This window comes from Leuciscus leuciscus (genome assembly GCF_965113295.1).
Source record: "Leuciscus leuciscus genome assembly, chromosome: 21".
NCBI lineage: Eukaryota > Metazoa > Chordata > Actinopteri > Cypriniformes > Leuciscidae > Leuciscus > Leuciscus leuciscus.
In genome coordinates this window covers 27,131,368-27,151,870 of record NC_138745.1, presented here as the reverse complement: position 1 = coordinate 27,151,870, position 20,503 = coordinate 27,131,368, and the positions used below count along the sequence as shown (strand labels likewise).

The 20,503-nt window shown below is 38.2% G+C and overlaps 1 protein-coding gene across 1 annotated transcript in view; it reads right to left on the bottom strand.

Annotated features, from left to right (window-relative positions):
- The window catches only part of dnmbp (dynamin binding protein), a 53,063-nt gene extending 37,733 nt beyond the window's left edge, over positions 1-15,330 (bottom strand). The window contains exon 1 of the mRNA XM_082152965.1: positions 15,032-15,330. The gene's annotated coding sequence lies outside the window, so the exon portion shown is untranslated. The remainder of the gene's footprint in view (positions 1-15,031) is intronic.
- Positions 15,331-20,503: the final 5,173 nt, after the last annotated feature.

The following is a 20,503-nucleotide window of genomic DNA, read 5'->3' as shown; positions in this document are numbered from 1 at the left end:
ATGAAGTATACAAGTACAATATGAATTTGCCTGAGCATTTGAACATATTTATGTTTCTGCCAGAATGGGAAATTAGGTAGTGACAGTCCTCCTCCATGACTAACAAACAGAGACTGATCTAGTCCACTAAAGAAGCCAATCCCAACTGAATGGAGAATTAAGTACCACTGTGAGAGTGTGAATATATATAAATATATTCCCAAATATCCAAAGAAAAGAGGCAGCAATGAGAGAGATTGCCTGTTTTTTTCAAACATCTAACTTCTTTAACATCCTTTGTGGCGATCACTAGTGATTACCCAGGCAGGTTGAAGCAGAACTTACGACACCCCACCCATCTTTAGGAATTAGTGTAGAAACAGGGCCCACAATTATTACCAAAAGTATCTGTAGCTCAACTGGCAAATAATGTATACAAAGACATTACCATTATGCTTAAAGAGCATTTAATTAAGAGAACATCTGTAACTTGCATTTAACATTAATAATTTGAGTAACTTTTATAAGTAAAATTTGGTTAATTAGGAAATATTTTAACTTACAGTTCCTTGTGCACAGGACAACAAACTTTTATTTTTTACAGATGTATCTGTAGTGATTTAAACAATGTCTGGACTCCATTTTCCTGTGATCAGAAGGCAAGATTGAAGGACACTGTCCTTCATGTCCCAGTGTCAAACACAAAGCATACAGCAGAAACAAGCAGACATATGGTCCTGTAGGGAGGTGAGCAGGTGACTAAGCCAGATTAGTACTCTAGTAAAGAACACTCGTTGACCTGGCAGGAGAAGGAAGGAAGGAGCGTTTCTGCTGGCACTCACCTCAAAATCTGGTGCAAAACATAGGCTTACACCGGAAACAAGTCGGTTCATCAAACATTTTTCTCAATTTTAATTCATTTGTTGTTTCTAACATCCAACATAAATCAGCTGAATCCAATAATGCTTACTCAATGATTGCATGTTTATCTTGGCTACAGGCGGAACACTTAAATGCATCTTTTTCTAAAACAATAAACTAATGAGCAGTCAGAAAAAAAAAAAAATCTCTTATGAAGTTCATGCTTTCTCTACCCTGCTCAGATTAGATATTTCATGCCTGATTTATTAAAAATCTATACTATTTTGTCTTATAAAATAAAACATTAAAAATGTAAATACATTGTTTTAAATGCTACAAGTGAATCACAACATTATAAATGTACAGCCGGGCTATTCAATTGGCGGCCCCAGGGCTGGGTCCGGCCCCTGAGGGATTTTGTACCGGCCCTTGGAGTGAAGTGTAGTCATAGGCGTGGTCGATATTGTCCCCACCACTTTTGAAACATCTCGCGGCACGAATGTACCAATATAAAAAATAAAAAAAATCTCCAGTTAAAGGTCCCGTGACATGCTACTTTTTGTAGGCTTTAATATAGGCCTTAGTGGTCCCTAGTACTGTATCTGAAATCTCTTTCCAAAAATTCAGCCTCGGTGCAGAATTATAGCCACTACAAGCCAGTCCCAGAATGAGCTTCATTCAGACGGGCCGTTTCGGTGTCTGTAGCTTTAAATGCTAATGAGGAGGAGAAAGGCGGCGCAAGGTGGAGGGTGGGTGTGGCCTTGACCATCTTGCGGCAACGGTACCATGCATGTTTCCGTTGGATATTTTGCAATGGCACTCAAACACGCAGTCATTCAAGCATTTCAGTTTGACCCAGAATCTGATCCAGATGAAGAGGCAACGGATGAAGAAGTTGCAACTCAGCGGCTCCAGCAGGACGTTTCCGAATGGTTAGTTTAAAATAGAAGATAAGCATGTTTAGTGAATAACATTAATACTTAAAATTAGATCTATGAAACGACAAAATGATATTACATAATTTATTTGTTTACATAATTTATATTTCATATATCTATATACACAATTATATTGTGGTATACATCTGAAACAGACTTATACAGATTTGTGCATTGTGTACAGCTCTATAAATAAAATTTGTATGTTTTTTTTAACAAAAAAAATCTAATTATTGCTTCTCTCTCACATGCTGATAATTAATTTTAAAACCGGTGTTAATTGCTGTGTTAGCTGTTTAAGCTGGAGATAGCATGGGGGAAAAACTTTTTTTTTTGTGCCTAGATGTTCTAGTACACAGAGATCTGTAACGTCTGTAATTTATCTTATTACAATTACATCAAGCTCTGCGATCTTGAAATGCGGATATCGCGCGCGCCATATAACCAACAGGAAAACGGTTATCCAATATAACAAAGAAGTCAAGTCAAGTCAAGTTTATTTGTATAGCGCTTTGTAAGAAGTGTACAACACTCGCGTTACAGTGTGTGTATTCACACACATACTTGATGCTGTCTACCTTTACATTAGCGCAAGTAACTGCATAGCTAATGTTACAGCCACATTCTACGTGTAACAAGCTAGGTAACCATAAACAGTAAAGCAACACACTTATCATTAGTTGACTTACTTGTCCGAGGTGTGTAGCTGAGTCAAAGAGAGTTGGTACTGAGTACTGATACAGACTTTAGTTTCAGACGTACAGCAAGCCCAGCTGTGTATTGACCCAAGTTGAGGAAACAGTCGACGGTGAAATGTTTGCCGCAGACATGCAAAACTTTGGGAAGTTGAGTCGGCGCATTTCCAGAGAAAATGAAATTAATCCACTGGTTCTTCTGGGGCTTGGATGAAGGAACTAAAAAAAGGCTTTGGTGTTCATTTGTACATCCAATTATTGAGCAATTATTATGCTTCGCTCGCTCAAAAGCCATGATATCTCTCGTGGACAAACTAAAATCGCGCGCACCGCACAGTGACAGTTTCCAATTCCAATTTCGGACACATCAAATATGAGGAGAGTCGAGTCCCTTGCATCGGACGTTTTCTAGACGCTTTTGGACAAGCTGAGGAAGGCTGAGGTGATGTCTTAGGCCGTGGATGAGTCGACTGATAACAGTGATGTTGCACAGCTGTGCCTCTATGTGCGATTTTTTTGATGGGGAATGTTTTCGTGAGGATCTGCTTGGACTAATTCCCATAGAGGGGCACACTACCGGTGAGATTCTCTTCACCAAAATTGCTTCATTCTTTGAGGAGAACAACTTGGATTTGGCGCGCATCAACATGTTGGTGACGGGTGGTGCGCCCTCGATGGCGGGCAGGGATCAGGGGCTCGCCGGGAGGATGGCAGCTGCGGCTCCGCAGATGAGATCTCCGCATTGCCTCATCCACCAAAGCCTCCTGTGTGCCAAGCTCAGTGGTGAGTTAAAAGAGACCATGGACTCTGTCATGGCAATTATAAACTTCATCCGTTGTACCTCCAGTTTACAGCACCGCCTTTTCCGCAAGCTGTTGACTGACATGTCTGCTGAATATAAAGATTTGCTCTTTCACAATGACATTAGATGGCTTAGCAAAGGAAATGCTTTGAAACGTTTTTGTGAACTAAGAGGGGAGATTCTGGTGTTTCTCCGGTCTTCAAAATTGAAAAAAGCTGGCGAGTTTCTGTCTCTGATGGAAAATGATGAGTTTAATGCCGCGGTTTGCTTTTTGAGCGACGTTTTCCAACATTTGAACCAACTCAACATTGAGTTGCAGGGCAGAGATAAAACAGTCACAGAACTTGTGGAGAAACATTGAGGAAATCTGGCCTGCAAATTACAGAGGTGATGTCAGGGTTTATTGACTCGTTGAAAAACAACTTTTCCACTAGGTTTGAGGATTTCAGCATCTCCAGTGAAGTGATGAGATTTGTGAAGGACCCGTTCTGTGTGAATGTTGAGGCAGACTTTGCATTGAAAGGGAAGGAGCTGGTATCATCATTGGATGAGGGGTCTTTACAACTGGAACTCTTGCGACAGTCATTGCTGCAGGCAGGTTTTGAGAAATTCTAGACCCATGAAGTCAGCCGAGAGAAATTTCCACATTCAAGGGGTCTTGCACTTTTTCTTCTGACAATGTTTGGCTCAACATACACTTGTGAGTCATCATTCTCACACATGAATGCCATTAAAACTCACAATCGCATATCCCTCACTGACCAGCATCTGCAACACTGCTTGCGCATTGCCCTGACAACATATACAACTGACTTCACTGCTCTTGCCAAGTCAAAAAAAATGCCATTTCTCTCATTAGATGGCAAATGTTGGCAAACAGTATGATGCAATTAACATGTTATTCACACCATATTATGCACTTAATGTTTTTCTTGATGTGGTATTATTGTTGAATGCAGTTTGAAATGTTTTGCCTTGATAAAGTGCCATGCACTGTTATGTTGTTATTATTCTATTCTGCACCATACAATGCACTTTGGTTTTATTTTTGTTGGTGCACTTGGAATTGAAGTTGTTTGTTAGTTAAATTAATGAAATTCTAAACTACTGATATGGCTCACCTAAACTGAGTGATGCTATTTGAAATACATTGCCTTGATAAAATACCATGCACTGTTATGTTGTTTTAATTCTATTCTGTACCACACTATGCACTTTGGTTTTATTTTTGTTGGTGGAGATACATTTGATGTTGCCTGTCACTCAATCTTAAATATCTGTGATATGGCTGACCTAGACTGATTGTTAGGTGTCTGATTTATGTTCAAAATGGACAAAAGTGAGTACAGTGGTAGTCCATGTGTGGATTTATGGGGCAGTCTATTTTATTTTTTTAGATGGAAAAAATAAATGTATCTCCTCATTGTCAATTGAGGATAACGAGCTGTAAAGTTGTGTTGGTACAGTTATGTGCAACTAAGTGGATGTTTTCTGTTGGTTAATTGCATTTCTTTAATTGTCTGTATCTCTGATTTTTCAACATTGTATTGCCATTTGAATGTAACAATGCCTTGGGCCTATGTGTCTTAGTGCATCACAATGTGCATATGTTGTTCTGCATTTACAAAATAGAATATATTGATTCCTTCAGTATGTTGTTGTAATTTCTTTATTTGTTACCATAATTACTCATATTCTCCGGCCCCTTATTTTGCCTCAGTTTCATGAACTGGCCCCAATTACAAATTAATTGAATAGCCCTGATGTACAGCATAGAAATGGATATTCATTTATGCACATCTTGCTGGTTCCATACAGTGTTTTTTAATACGATATCCCAAAATGTGCATAAAAATAGGTGGATGGAAACATAGTGCTAGAGAAAGTTCACTTGAATATTAAGGTCATTGGATGAGCAAATCTCAAGCTAATAAATAAGGATGAATGAACAAAGCAAACTAGTGAAAGAGAGAGGGTCTCTCTTTTTGTCTGTATTTGTGTGTGAATAAGACTTGGCACTGGAGTGATAGTGGTGGTAAATCGACAGACAGCTTTGTAAACACTCACTCTACAGTCTTTCAAAGGGGTTACACACACACACACATACACACATACACACACACACAAACAGCTGGCATTTAGACAAAGAAGCAACTGTGCATCAGATGAAAGATTCAGCATTGAGGACGAATGTGACGTAATATCACTAGCTGCGTTTATGGATCGTTATAATTGGATTGTAATCAGACTAGTAGCGGAATTTAAAAAAATAGATAAGTCCATTAAGAAATATTAAGTCTGCTCTTTAAAACAAAACAAAAAGCAGCAATATAGGAGAATGGTTTGTACTGTATGTGCAAACAGCAGGACACTATATTCGTATACCAGTACTGGGAAAATATCGGTTGGATTCAAATGGTACAATATCATGATTTTGCTCATTTCAGGTACTCATGCTGCTGTTCCGGAGTTCACCGCTAGGTAGCAGTGTGCCACCCAAACTGACGTGAAACCGGCAAATGTGACAACAAGAGGAACGAAATGGATAAAGCAGTTCAATCTCACTCAATATGCCCAAAACGAATTAATAAAGAGGTCAGTAGAAGTGAAATTTGGAATTACAGACGGCTTGTGTGTGCGTTGTTGGCGTGAGCGTAAAGAACCATCTCTCAAATTAACTACGCTACTACTTAATTATATAAAATCGCTTGGATGTTCAAATTGGCAAGGTGTAAAAAGATGTGGGCAAGTGATTTCTGTCTGCTGTCTGGAAACACAAGCAAAAGTGTTGTAGCTAGAGTTGTCAAAAATACCGACGCTCTTCATCGAGTGCTTACACAGATACACACGAGCATTTGAAAGTGACGTCTATCAGCGGATCCTTCTATCAGCGGATATATTAGGGATCCGCTCATAGATGCCTGCTTTTAAACGCTCCTGTGTGTATCTGTGTAAGCACTCAGAAAGATGACAAAGATGACATTGTTGATCATTGTAACCAATCACAGACATAGCCTATATATTGAGCGCGTGGCCAATCAGAGGTGTTTAAGAATTAAACACTATAGATTTAATATCGATACTACAGTATTAGTTTGTGGTACCTTATCGAAGCCAAAATTGTGGTATAGAGCCATCCCTAGTCTTGCCGAGACAGTTGAGAAAGAAAATGCATAAGTAACAGTATAATGGATCCATGTTTCAGGTCTAAAAGTGACAGCAGCCTAATATACTTGCTGTCAAATGATGAGATAATTAAAAAAATATCTAGGCCTATATAGCAGTTTTTTCCCCATGGTATTGATGTCAAAATGCTAAGTGGCTAGTACATTTGGAAAGCCACTAGCCAAAATGGCTGGTGAGCAAAAAAGTGAATGTCAAGCCATGGTTGTAACACAGAATTTCCACTTTCCAAATTACGTGGTGGAAACCTGTGACGCAAAGTCAGGGTACAGTTTTAAAACTCCAGCTAAAATATCTGGCACATCTTTGCCCTGCCGTACAGGAATAAAGTGTGCATATCCATCGCCCCTTTCCAAACTAATGATGAAGCACAAATATCGCCTCTGTTCTTTCTCTTTCTGTATCATTTGCTGTCAGAAGTAGCTGTGATCCAGCCCTGGATTGAGTCTAAAGGCCATTGCACACTGAGTCCGAAATTCGCATCCGAAATTTTCGCACGTTAAAAAAAATATTCGACCTCACGTTATGTCAATCACGCTTGCACACTGTCTACGAAACTTTCGTCCGTAATAAAAAAATTCGGATCGGGTTCGATTTTCTGCGTTTTTCGCATCCACAGCCAGTATTTTGAGAGGTTTTTTGGACAATTCAGAGCCACCGTACAAGCGAACGACAAAATCCACAATGGATTGAGCAGCCAATTCGATTACTAATCATGTATTATTTGGGTATAAAATATAACCTGTATACAGCTGTTCTGTCTGCCCAGCGCTTCCGCCGGCCGTGTGTGTGTTTGTGTGTGTGTGTGTTCGCGCGCGCGCCCATACCTTAGACATATAGCCTACTGCCAGTGTCTTTTCAGGATCGATTGGTTCACGGAAATTGGTGGTCTTCTTTTTGGCTCCAGTATCGCTAGCAAAGCATCAAACTGTTCCACTGACATTCTGAGGTAAATTTTGAATCGTTTGGGATAATTTCGCAACTCCTTGATAAGGAGGTGAAACTCTCCTTCCTCTCGGCGCAATCTCAGGATTGGATGGACCCAATATTTCCTCTTTCTTTTTCTCTTTTTAAGAAGAAAGAGGGCAACAGAAACAAAATCATCCTCACTGCTTGACGAATCCATTTTGTATTTTTTGCGTTTTTTCCCGCAAAGGTTTAATAAATACGCATCGGACTCAGTGTGCAAGGTTTCTGTGCGTGACGAATTTTAAGGCTGACGAACACGAAAAAACGCATACGAAAATTTCGGACTCAGTGTGCAATGGCCTTAAGTGTAAACATCCTTTCCCTGGCTACACGTCAACAGTCTTCCTCATCCCTTTTCAGATCCCAGACACTCCCCTCAAAACTTTAACCATCCCTTTCCTCTTTTTCGATTCTCCTGCAGTGCTCCCTCTCTGGAACCCAATCTGCTGACCGTCTGCTTTTATTTATTGAACGGGTCCGATTTCAGGCCAACAATGGAGGGGGGAGGGGGGTATGCGAGAGGTGGGTCGCTCCCTGCCCCTCTCTGCTATTGCAAAACACATACAGGCCTGGAAGCTTCTATATTGTGCCACTCTTCTGCTGCTTTTTATATAACTGTTGGGGTGTTTACGGCACTGACATTGTGTGTGCCCGTCAGATGCACGCCCCTCCATTTAAATGCATTCATTTCAAAACAGCCCTTGCATGAGGATCATTCTAGATGAGCTCAAATTGATGTGGCTCTCTCTTGTCTCAGGATGGGAGAAAATACAGTAGATTTGGAACGGATCATGGTTCTGGGTAGTAATAATCTCGCTCAATAACAACAAAAAGCAATAAGGCTAATTCAACTCCAATGAACGAGAATATCAATTACAGGATGTGGGCTGTTGCCGAAACTGCCAGTCAGTCAATTACTTCGAATTTTAAAGCTACACTGTGTAATATTTTAAGATGATTTTTAGCAAAAAACACTTTGTTCTTTCAAAATTATACATTCTCATTAATGTGTAATCACTTCTACCAACTAATTAAGTATTCTCGTAAGTGTATAGTCGCTCGAATGGCGGAAGCCATGTTGCGCATCCATCTTGAAAATACATTAGACAGAGGGACATGCCTGGAAATTCAAGCTTCGCCTTTCGCGTTTTTACACTCAGTGGCACCGTGACGAATGCGAGGGGGAGATTATTACTCATGACTGCCGGCAGATTTGAAATAATACGGCCACCGTAGGAGTTAAAACGCCCTCGGAATGGGAGGGGCTAGAAAGTAATATTCAGTTGGTAGTCATATACTGTACAATTTCACCGCTAGATGGGAGAAAATCCTACACAGTGTAGCTTTAAATTGGTGGTTTGCAAGGTTTTCAAGACAACATGACATTAAATGATCAAGAACTAATTCAAGTGAGCCTTCAAGAGAGATAACCATGCAAATATTTTATTGAATCTAACCAAGCTTTCTCATTAGAATTGGAATCATTAGTTGATAAAAATGAAATAAAAGGTAAGCTTGATGCCTTTCTACTCCCATCCTAACTAAGGCGGCAACTTTTTTTTAATGGTACAGACAACAATGATCTGATAAAAAAAAATTTTTTTTTAAATGCGGTAAACAATGTGATGGGGAAATCAGACGGTGCCCACCTACAGTATATTCAATCTTGGCAGGACTACCCCTTGTTTTGCAAACTACACAACATGTATCAATTTATTCAGCTTGACATACTTTCAACAGGTATTAATTCTTATTCACAATACAAGATTTGTTTTGTTTCAACTTCTCAGTTCTAAATGGTTTTGTTTTCTTCTCGGCTATTTAAATTAATAGTTCATCAAAAATGACATAATTTAGGAGAAATTATGAAGACCACTTTCTATGTTCTTTTCCATCCAATTACAATGAACAGGACCTGAAGCTTTCAAGCATCAAAAAGGACACAAAAGCACCATGAATGTATTCCTACAATAGCTTTGTGTGAGAAACAGAATGAAAATCATTACTCATTGAAAATCTTCTTGACATGAAAGTAGTAGAAAATGTCCAATTAATGAACAAAACATTTTTTGAGTCAGAACTTTTCATTCACATAGGTGAAAGTATTCACAAAACTGGTCTGAATGATTTGTTCTTGAGTTCACTGACTCAATAGCCACTTTTCCACCCTCGGGCCAAATGGTTCCAGTTATATTTCCATTTCCATATTTATAAGCTGTCCTTTTTTGAAGCTTGAAATCTTACGTTTCCATTCAATGTAACTGCATTGAAAGAGCAACTGACAGACTTAATTTTTACTTTTATTTTCTACAGAGGAAAGTCATACGGGCTTGAAAGGACATGAAGGTGAACAAATAATAACAGAAACTTCATTTTTGGGAGAACTATCAATATATCTCCTGGATACTTTTTCTTTTTCTACCAATTTCTTTGTTTTTCCTCAATGCTTCAGCTTTGCTTCTCAATAAATAAAGAAAGCAGAGCTAAAGCTCTCTCTTTCTCTAAACATTCTTATATGGCTCTTATATTTCAATTTTCAGAGCACCTTAACTTCCTCATTCCATTCTTTCTCTGTGTGCCATGTTTCTAGGCTGACTTCACAAAAATACAAGGGTGGGAGCTGGGAGGTGTGTCTTTGGCAGGTCCAAGTGGAGTTTTATGGGGAAATCCAGGGTTCACAAGAGACCATGCAACTTTCCCTGCACAAACATTGAGTATTGAAGAGCAAAACCCAGATGGACATGGTTGCTATGGAGATCAAGAGGTTTGCAGGCCTGTGTGAGAGAGCACTTTCTGAAATGTCACATTCTCCCAGACACACCTCCCCCTACAAACACAACCTTGAGAGGCTGTTCTTTATGGCTATGGAGAAAACAATTTCCAACAGAGCATCTAATGAGGCTACTGGACTACGGCCCACCACTGAGGCTTAATAAGTAGCTCAAATGATTTGCAAAGAGGATTTTTTTTTTCTCCACAGAACATTCAAGAAAACCAAGACAAAACTATCAAACAATTATCAATGAGTCTTTTGAGAGGATGTGACACACCTAAAAATGCCACCAGAAACCCCCGTTTTGACAGCAATGGTTCCTGTTAACAGTTTGAAATTCAGAGCAACATGTCTGCATTAGTGAAATATGGATCTGAAACAAGTTATTATTACTTTATATGGTGACTAGGGTCAACGTTTAACAGGAATAAAACATGAGTATAAAAGACATTAAGTGAGCCCTAGGGGTGTGAGTAAACAGCAAATTGATTCGATTCACCCATACATAGGTTTTTATTTTTTTAGATTCAAGAATGACTCAAATTTGCGCATATAACTAATTTAATGTTCATATATTTAAAAATATTAAATGCTACTTGTGATTAATTTGATTTCTAGAGTCTAAAACCTATCACCAAACCAAATTATTCACGATTCCAAAAACAATGACAAAAAAAAAAAAAAAAAACAGTGCAATGATGCATTTAATGCATCATATGAATCAACAGGATTTGTAATTGATGCATTAAGAATATGAATCAATCGCCCCTAGTGGTCCCCCTTGTCAGTCTCCAGGACAATGTGCTTGGTCTTCACATCCTGGCTGCCAGTCTTCTACAGTCCAATGCTAGCCTTAATTTGATTTAGGAAACTGAAACTACTCCATATAGACAAAAATACAGTAGTTTACTGTATCACACATAATATTGCTTTGACTTACTTTGCCAATTTTGACAACACAAAGTCATATGTTTAGCACTGACTCATTGAGAGAGTTGTCATAGATCCATGTGAGGCTGGCTATGGATAGAAGAGCGATACACTGGCTAACACAAAAGAAGATCATCTGCACTGCAGGCCACAACTCATTGTCTTCTTGAAAACCAAAAAGAAAAGGACTGAAAGACTTTCCAATGGACAGTCAGATACTGTCCAAATGTTGCGTCCATGATCCATCTCAGATTCATTTAAATTGTGCTAGGCTTGTATCACCTCTGTTGTGGTGTTGCAAGTAGCACGTATGTAGCAGAGTCACATGACTTGGCTCCAACATGACCTCCTTTCTGTAACCTATTCTGACAAGTTCAATCCTTCTTGGAGTCAAAGAGAGGAGGCCATGTGCAATATGTGCAACACAATGTCCCAAGAACACAACTGGTGTTCTAAACAAATGTCAGCCATCAGTTGTTGTGTGATTTGTATCCACTAAATCCTATTGGTGCACATGACAAAACAAACTGATATCTGTTATCAATGAAAGTATATGGGCTGAGAGATGCATTGTAAGCCTACTGTTGAGTCAGAGAGTCTCAGGAGACCACAATGCTCTCTCACACAGACAATGCAAAATCACTATTCCCAGATGATTTAAGATGTCATTTTTCCAAAGCGGTGTGAACTACAGTTGTGGCAGGAAAAGAATGCCAGGAATGTTCCCAACTTTCTTTTCACTGGGCTACAGTGGTGTTGAGTTAAAGCAGGGCTCAGTAGTTTCAGGATTTCTTCGCTGTATTCTCGCTTTTTGCTCGCAGGTTTCTCTCTAGAGCTCCCCCCACAGCTTCGGAATAGATATTTGACAACACTGTTGTAAAAACTCGTTGGCGATTCTCAGACACCAGAGGCTAGTAGATCAATGACATCAAAGCAGATGGGACATTCTTTAAAACGTCTTCTTCATTCGGGTTCGAACAGCGTGAGGGAGCGCAATAATGACAGCATTTTAGCAGATTTCTTTTGGCCGTAAAGCAATTGTTTACATCGCGAGACCTGATATCACGCGATACTTCCTGACGCGGCCGCCGCCGGCTCAAAGTTGCAAGTGCGGATTTTCCGCTCACAGGCACCAGGGGGGTGCGAAACGACCACCATTCAACCCGAAATAAGTAATATAACCATTCCAATGACTCCGAAGCTGTTCAGTTAAGGTAAAAAAGTTACTTAGTTCACCTTTAAGTTTCAACACGTTATGAACATAACCTGGACTCTACAACAAATCTAATCAAAGTGACATCTGGTGATGGAGGCAGGTCAATAGCAGCCTGTTTAAAATCACAAATATAATGTTGAGAAGCAGGTGGCATTTTGCAGGACAGCTGTAGTAGATACAAGCATGGCTATAATCATGCCGCCACCTCGTATAATATAAACATAACATGGCTCAAATGACAAGTATGGACAGGGAATACTACATTAATAATTCAAAACCCTCCTGTAAAGTGAAACAAGGAACTTAGTTTCATGTTGGCTTTGTACAACCAGACCAACACGCTGATGCAGCAATCCAAAAATATATTTAAATGAGCACTATAACTATAAGAACCGAACACTATTGCTATAAGAACAGCTTCACAATTAACTGGGGTTTAACTGATTTATTCATACACTGATTCTTGAAATATGGGAGCAAACACGACCAGCATCTTTTATATTTAAAATATACCTTAAAATACTTGATTTGTCACCACTTATTTGTCAATACAATAATAAATAATTGACACTATATGATGGTGCTGACCCACATAAAAAATAAATTGAGACAAATGGAGGAAGCAGAATACCTTGATTAATCCAAAATATTTACTTTATAAACTTTTTTTTATCAATTTTGTAGTCTTCTTTTGTCTCAGTACTCAAAAACCAGAGCATATTTTTAACGTCAGAGTCTAATACTGAGAGCTGCACAGAAAGGAAGGCCTAAACTGGTTTCACAGGAAATGTATCTGTGAGGTATGAATGACAAACAACAATGTTTGATTATATATTACACAACAGACAACAGAGTGCTCAGTGCCATTAATAATCTTCGGGTAAATACAGCACCGTTATACAAGCTAACACCTACAAGTTTATTCTGTGCTAATGAATAGCACACATAGTTTGTTTTAGGTGAATGAATAGTGTCCCAAAGCCTGACATGCTGTTGCTCCCTCAGAAAGAGAGACAACTGACAACAGTTGCCATCTGACAGGTGACCAGAATCAAACCCACATGCAATAGACTTATAACTTATAACAACAGACTGTTAATGTACAGCCTGATTGATATAGGCTAATGGATATTTATGGTTTACCATAGTTACTTGCCACTGAGTCACCGCATTTGATGAATGATTCATGTTCTCCCACAAATTTAAGCACGCTTAACGCTGCATAAAAAGCCAGCAGGTTTGCTGGTCTCCCAGTCTGATCAGATTTGTGTGTTCACTGATTTTAGCAATTTTAAGATGGTTAGGAAACTTGGTTTTCCACAATAGAAACCAGTTTACTTCCCGCCTGGTCAGGCTGTGAGACCATCTTACACCAGCAAAACAGCTTAAAGGTAGGGTAGGCAATTTTAAGAGAGGCTAGCAATTATAGCGAGCTAGCTTTGAAAACATAAGATCCCACCCTCCCTTCAGAGCGTCTCGAAAGCCACACCTATAAAAGCATCAAGAGAGATGAAACTACCTCATGTCTCAAAGCCCATAACATTACAATAATAATGAACATTTATAACTTAAAGAGCACTGACCTGTATCCCCTGACTGCTGCAGATCATTTCAGCGATGATAGTGTAGCCATTGAAACGCATAAATTCGAGTCCTGAACCACTCCAACTATAACGGACACGGGTTTCCATCTCTTCTAAATTAAAGGCAGTCATGGCGTGAACGCAGCATAAGCTATTTTGTTTTGGTTCAGGAGGAACCGTAAAAGGTGGCTGCTGTTTCAGTTGCAGTGCAAAACTCACCCCCATTTATGTTTTGTGTTTTGCAAACACACCCCATTTATGAAATTAATTAATTAATAATTAGATAATTCAGCTATATATCATATGCTGAAGTAAATTTTTGGAGTGTTAAAGATTAAAAGAAAAAACAACAACAAGAACCGTACAGAACCGAAAACCGTGACCCTAAAACCGTGATACGAACCGAACCGTGGGTTTTGTGAACCGTGCCACCCCTAATATATAGGCTATATATATATATATATATATATATATATATATATATATATATATATGTGTGTGTGTGTGTGTATGTATATGTATATGTATATATATATATATATATATATATATAGACACACACACACACTTAGGCTACTTAACTTAGTGATTGCTATCAGGATGTGAAGAGACTTTCAACCACTGTAACAAAAAACATTTCTGGAACAAATTACTCAGACTTCTTTTGGTCATGAACGACTCTTAACGAATCAGTTGAGTGAAGATTCAATCAGTGAATCGCTCATAAAGACACAAAGAGTCTCATTGACACCTCCAGGCACAAAAAGAGTAACCTGATGAAAGAGCCAAAGAACGAATCATTTCGAAAGATTCAAATCACTAAAAATAGCCCAAAGCCCAACCACTAGCGGCTAATCGTGTTTTCTGACAAAAAAAGTAAACAGACTTGCATTTTAGTCGAACCTGGACAAATATATGTCACCAAGTTCCCTAAAGACTAACGTTATGCAAATGTATGGATAAAATACCAGTGTAACAGATTCAAACAGAAGACTCACTGTTATACCTGAAACACTCTTCAGTTCTAGGGATCTGGATGTAATCGACGCTAGCATTAAAATACCACAAACTTACGGACAACTTAATTCAAGATTTCACTCACCTGTGTGATATCAAGTACCCTCAGTACGGTTAGACAGATTTGCTGAAAAGACTCAACCAAAATCCAGTGGATGCTCGTGTGCGTTTCCCTTCTGCCGTTAACGTTGTATCATTAAAAGTTGCTTAAAACAATCATCGGATGAGGCTAACAGGGGTTTCTCCCGCCTGTCATTACTCGGCTCACACACTACAGTTGATCCGATCCCAATGGTCATCTACGCCACGGCGGGATCAGCTGTCATCCCAGTAGAAGACCCAGCAGGCTGATCCTCAACTCCCTCCATGCTGACATCAACATCAACACACCACCCTCTGCTGACACTAACGAGCGCGGGGCTGCCTTCAACATGCCTGAAGAAAATTCCTACTAAATCTGTAGCACAAGGAATTTTTACGTGGCGGTTGCTTTTTTAATAATAAAGAAAAATAATAATAATATATATATATATATATATATAATTAGATTAGTATCTCTAAACTGAAACAATTTTGGGTAGCGTTATTTTATTTCACTAGTTTGCAGTGACGCTAACGTCATATAATATATTTTAAAAAAAATGTAAACTTGATTTACCATGTTTTTTTTGGTAACACAACTGATAATTACACAACTATGGACACTTTTGGCCCTGTAGTCTTTTATGAAATAAACTTTTTAAAAACATATTTTTCGTTGTCACTAGATTATCTAATTTAACCTAAAGTTGACACAAGAGAATCATAGGAGAATTCCGCCATTTTTGTCACTTTTCTGGAAGCCATGAATATTAGTCAGGGGTGTAACAATATATCATATAACGTGTAACATATAAAACAATATAACGTGTCACAATATATCGCAATACAAAAATGCAACAATATGTATCATGGATAGTGACAATATGTATTGTGTATAATTCACCCAAAATAAAAAATTACTGTGTGAGGAAAAAATTCAAGTTAACAGAGTTTTAGTGTCAGTACTACATTAAACTACGATATATAATGTTGAATATAATGTAATAATGCAATGGGAGAATATGTTTGGGTCCTGATAATGCCAAATGTCTTATGTTACCAGTAAAAAGTGGCCTAAATTATTTTAAATATATCTAGTCAGAGTGAAAGCATATTCATCTAAAATAATTCTGTATTTTCAGCTTCAGAATCCTGTATATTTTTATTCTGGTGTCACCATTGTGCTGTGCATTAGGTTATCAGTACCAAGCCCAAGCCTATTAATTTACACCCACAATGTAATACCAAATTTAAACTTTTATCACATGTCTTTGAGTATCGCAATAATATCGTATCGTGAGTTCAGTATAGTGATATGTATCGAATCGTGACATGAGGGTATCGTTACACCACTAGTCATTTGTCAAACATTTGAAATAATTATATTAAATAACCATAAAGAAATTGTCTTGCGAAGTTTAAGTTAATTACTAGCTATTTATGTCCTAAATACACACAGTTTAATAATATTTTCACACTTTTTGCATAATTTACAGTTGACACACTTTAAATATTAAAGTAGGCCTATATTAACTTTAAAAAAAAAAACTATAAAAAATACTTGTGTTGGAAAAAACATTTTGAGGAAAAGAAAAGATAGTATGTAAACAATAAAAAAAAAATATTGAAATGCATATATGGTCTATGCATATTTAATTCTTTGTTTGCTATCTCAATTTTAAACACATAATAATTCATATTTTCATGACTGATTATAATATTTTAATATTGCATATCTGGGGGTATGGGTACAACGATAAAATTATAAATAAAAAGCATTATAAAATGTTTTTAAAATTACCTGTTGTAACAAAAGGAAAAATGTTTTATGAAAAAAAAAATCAACCCTTTTGTGGGACATAAACGTAAACAAAGTTTAAGAATCACTCTAATATTGTATAATGTTCAGACATAGAGGGTTACAACAGTCTGATTTTGGTTTTCATGACTCTGAGAATAAGAATACCCTGCATTTGTGATATTAGTGGAAAGGACAGAGCTATATTGCTTTATGTAGACTCGTCTGTGTCAATATTATTGCCACAAAGGGAACATAATGTTTTAAGACACGCAGTTTCAAACCTAAGATTATTTTAGCTCTGTCTGCATTTACCACGACTTCCTTATTTTCAGAAACAATGAAAGGAAGCTGCCTGTGAGGCCCTTGTTTATAAGGTAGTGCAGAATTGTTACATCAAATCTTGACCTCTATATTACACATGCATCATTCTGTAGGCTACATGTTCCTGTAATCTCCAATACCTAGACTTGGATCACTTGACTCGGGTTCCCTTTTAATTCAGTTAGAAAGCTGAAGCCAAGTGGGCATCCACTAGAGCACGTGTATAGATAACAGTTGCTGTGTGGCTTTCATTGTCGCATTCAGCTCTGTGTTGTAAGTTGCTCTGACACAACATGCCCACGGCATCTATGAGAAAATGCCAGATCTGTCATATCCTGGAAGCATGAAAAGCTTCTGTTGTCCTCTTCAACAGTGACATTTTCATTGAGAATGACCATGTGAGCTTGATGCTCTTTGTTGCTATTCATTCTTGTTGATCTATTCATGATCTTTGTGTCATTGAAGCATTCTCATACAATGAAATCCTGTCATTTCACTACTGTTCGGACAGTTTATTCATGGATTGTAAATGCAAGATTGTTGATCTCTTATTGGAAGCAGACCCCTAATAGTGGGTATGAATCATCATTTTTCGTGGCACATGTTTTACACAAAATTTCCTTTAATTCCAGTCTCATTGATGGCACAGCTCTCCAAACATTATTATTCTTGGTTATGAGAAATTAAAGGGGTGGTATAATGCCCTTTTCACAAGATGTAAAATAAATCTCTGATGTCCCCAGAGTGTGTATGTGAAGTTTTAGCTCAAAATACCCCACAGATATTTTTATATGTCACTTTTTGAGGGTGAGCAAAACGCACAGTTTTTGTGTTTGTCCCTTTAAATGCAGATGAGCTGCTGCACCCTGCACAGAGGGCGGAGCTTCAACAGCTTGTGTCCTTTTACCTCACACAGACATGCACTGAAAATTTCAAAAACGTTTAGCCTTTTATGCTCAAACCAGAGTTAGAAAGATGGAGAGACTCAAGAAGAAGTGACAACATAATTTCTGTATGGTTAGTTGATGAATTTATGTTGCTTATGTATGTGTAGTTATCTTCTAGTCATTGATTAGCACATTCTGTCATGATAATCGCTGGTAAGTCCCGCCCATCCGTAAAACCCCAAGTGGACCTCTAGGTTGAAAAATCGTCAATGCAATTGAATGGGAGAAAATGATTATTTTCTGGTCCCGTTTGAATTGTGCCATTAATGTGAACATATGTTGTCTGTGAATTTTTTATATAATTTTTCATGTTACTAGTTTGACAGTATATGGTATGATTCTTCGGCTAGCAGTTGTGGAAAAGACATAACGAGAAAGACTACATGTCGCCTATGTGACGTCACCCCATAAAGTTGACTTACCGTGGTTTTCGCCAACCTCAACGATTTTGTCCTCTCCCTGAAAGAAGGCGGTGAAGTGCACCAAAGACACAGCCATGTTTAGCGGGATCCGTGAGCTAGTGTCCGTGTGCGAGTGGTGGTGACGTTTCAAACGCGTCGAAAGCAGCGAAGAGTTGTAGTCCACAAAGTGCTCTCACACAAAGTCTAACCGTATCAAACTTCTACCCGCTAAATTGAAGCATTCTTTACACGAAAAATTATATTAAAAATTCACAGACAACATATGTTCACATTCATGGCACAATTCAAACGGGACCAGAAAATAATTATTTTCTCCCATTCACTTGCATTGAAGATTTTTCATCCTAGAGGTCCAGTGGGGTTAGCGGAAGGGGCGGGATTTACCAGCTCTATCCGATTGTTAAGTCTGACGTCACACGTCCCGTTTAGCCTTTTCCGGGTCCTAGCGCTCCTCTCGTCCAGAAATAACAATGGTGGAACCTGTAAATTTATTTACGATCACGTCCTTCTTAGTGAGGCACCCTTGGCGGTTTAAATTCCTTTAACACCAACAGAGTGGTTAGTGTAGCTCATCACTCAGGTGGCATAATTAAGGGTAGAGTCCAGGCATCAATGAAAAAGAAGATTTACGAGGTTGAAGTGAGTTAGCTCGGGACACGGGACACAGCACTGCGGCATTGTAAAAACACTCAATAATAACCAAAACACTAGCGAAAGCGGTAGGTAGGTAGAGAGGACCTGGACTTTGGACCCGGAAAGAGTATTATCGGAGAGTGGTTACGTCACGACTTAACAACCGAATAAATCGTGTTCCGGGGGCGGGGTTTATGTAAATTTTAGGGTTAGTGATGTCACTAACCCGGAAGGAAGCTCGTGTAGTCCCTACCAGCTGTTTGTTGTAGTCCTTAAAAAGCAATTTCTTTAAAAGAATATATCTCCCTTTGCTTTGAACGTTGAGCGTTATAACTTTGCAGATGTTGTTTATGCTCAAACAGCAACATTACAAACTAACTAAAGTTAGTGAATTCATAATCAACCATCCCTTTGAGTATTGCTCATATTTTCCAGCTGCAGAGCCTTCTAATCCTTTCCTGGACAACACAACATTCCTGGAGTACATTTTCCTTTTTCCTGTTATTCAGAGGGCATTGTTATTCTATTTGTGTGTGATAACCAGGAAGAACACAGGAATACATACAAATCTTTAAATGTTTACAGTATTTTTGATGGATCATTTTATTGGAACATTCACTCTGGAATTAAAAACATGGAATGATCAGATATAATGCATATTCAGTCTGTCTGTCTTTTAATGTTTTTGTATTAAGAATACCATCCTGAAATAGTTATTACATTTTCTGGAATTAAAATACTAAATTATATAGTTTATGTACTTTTTTTAAGCTACAAGTTTTAAAGAGCCTAAGAAAAAGTTTGACAAGCACATTTTCCTTGTATTTCCAATTGAAAGGAAGTTGTAGTTGGACATATCGAAGTCCCACTTAATGTATGTAATGTTACTGTGTTTTCTGATGTTTTCAGAATTGCTTTCTATTATATTCAACACTTTTCAGTAGAGAAATAGCAGTGGTCTGACCATATCACAGCACTGACACCTAGTGTTCCTTTAGGTTCGATAAACATGAGTGTGCTTCCATCTAAGCTATACCAAAGTTAGACATTTCACTTATACTTGAGTGGAGAATTTAATAAGAATAAGATCCTTTCTTAAATATGCACCGGATGTATTAATTATAAACACAAATGATTGCTGATTTGAAAATGCTGTATGCAAGCTTCTCAGCAAAAGCTTGCATAATCGAGAGGAGTGTAGACTTGCAGCTTGTAGTTTTTTAAATAGACATAAATAATCACATGTCAAGATTCCAGTGCATTGAGAAGATGATTTCCAGATAGAAAAAGGTTTGAGCAATGCAGACAGGATTGCTTCAGCGAAAAAAATAAGGAATTCCAACATATCTGGG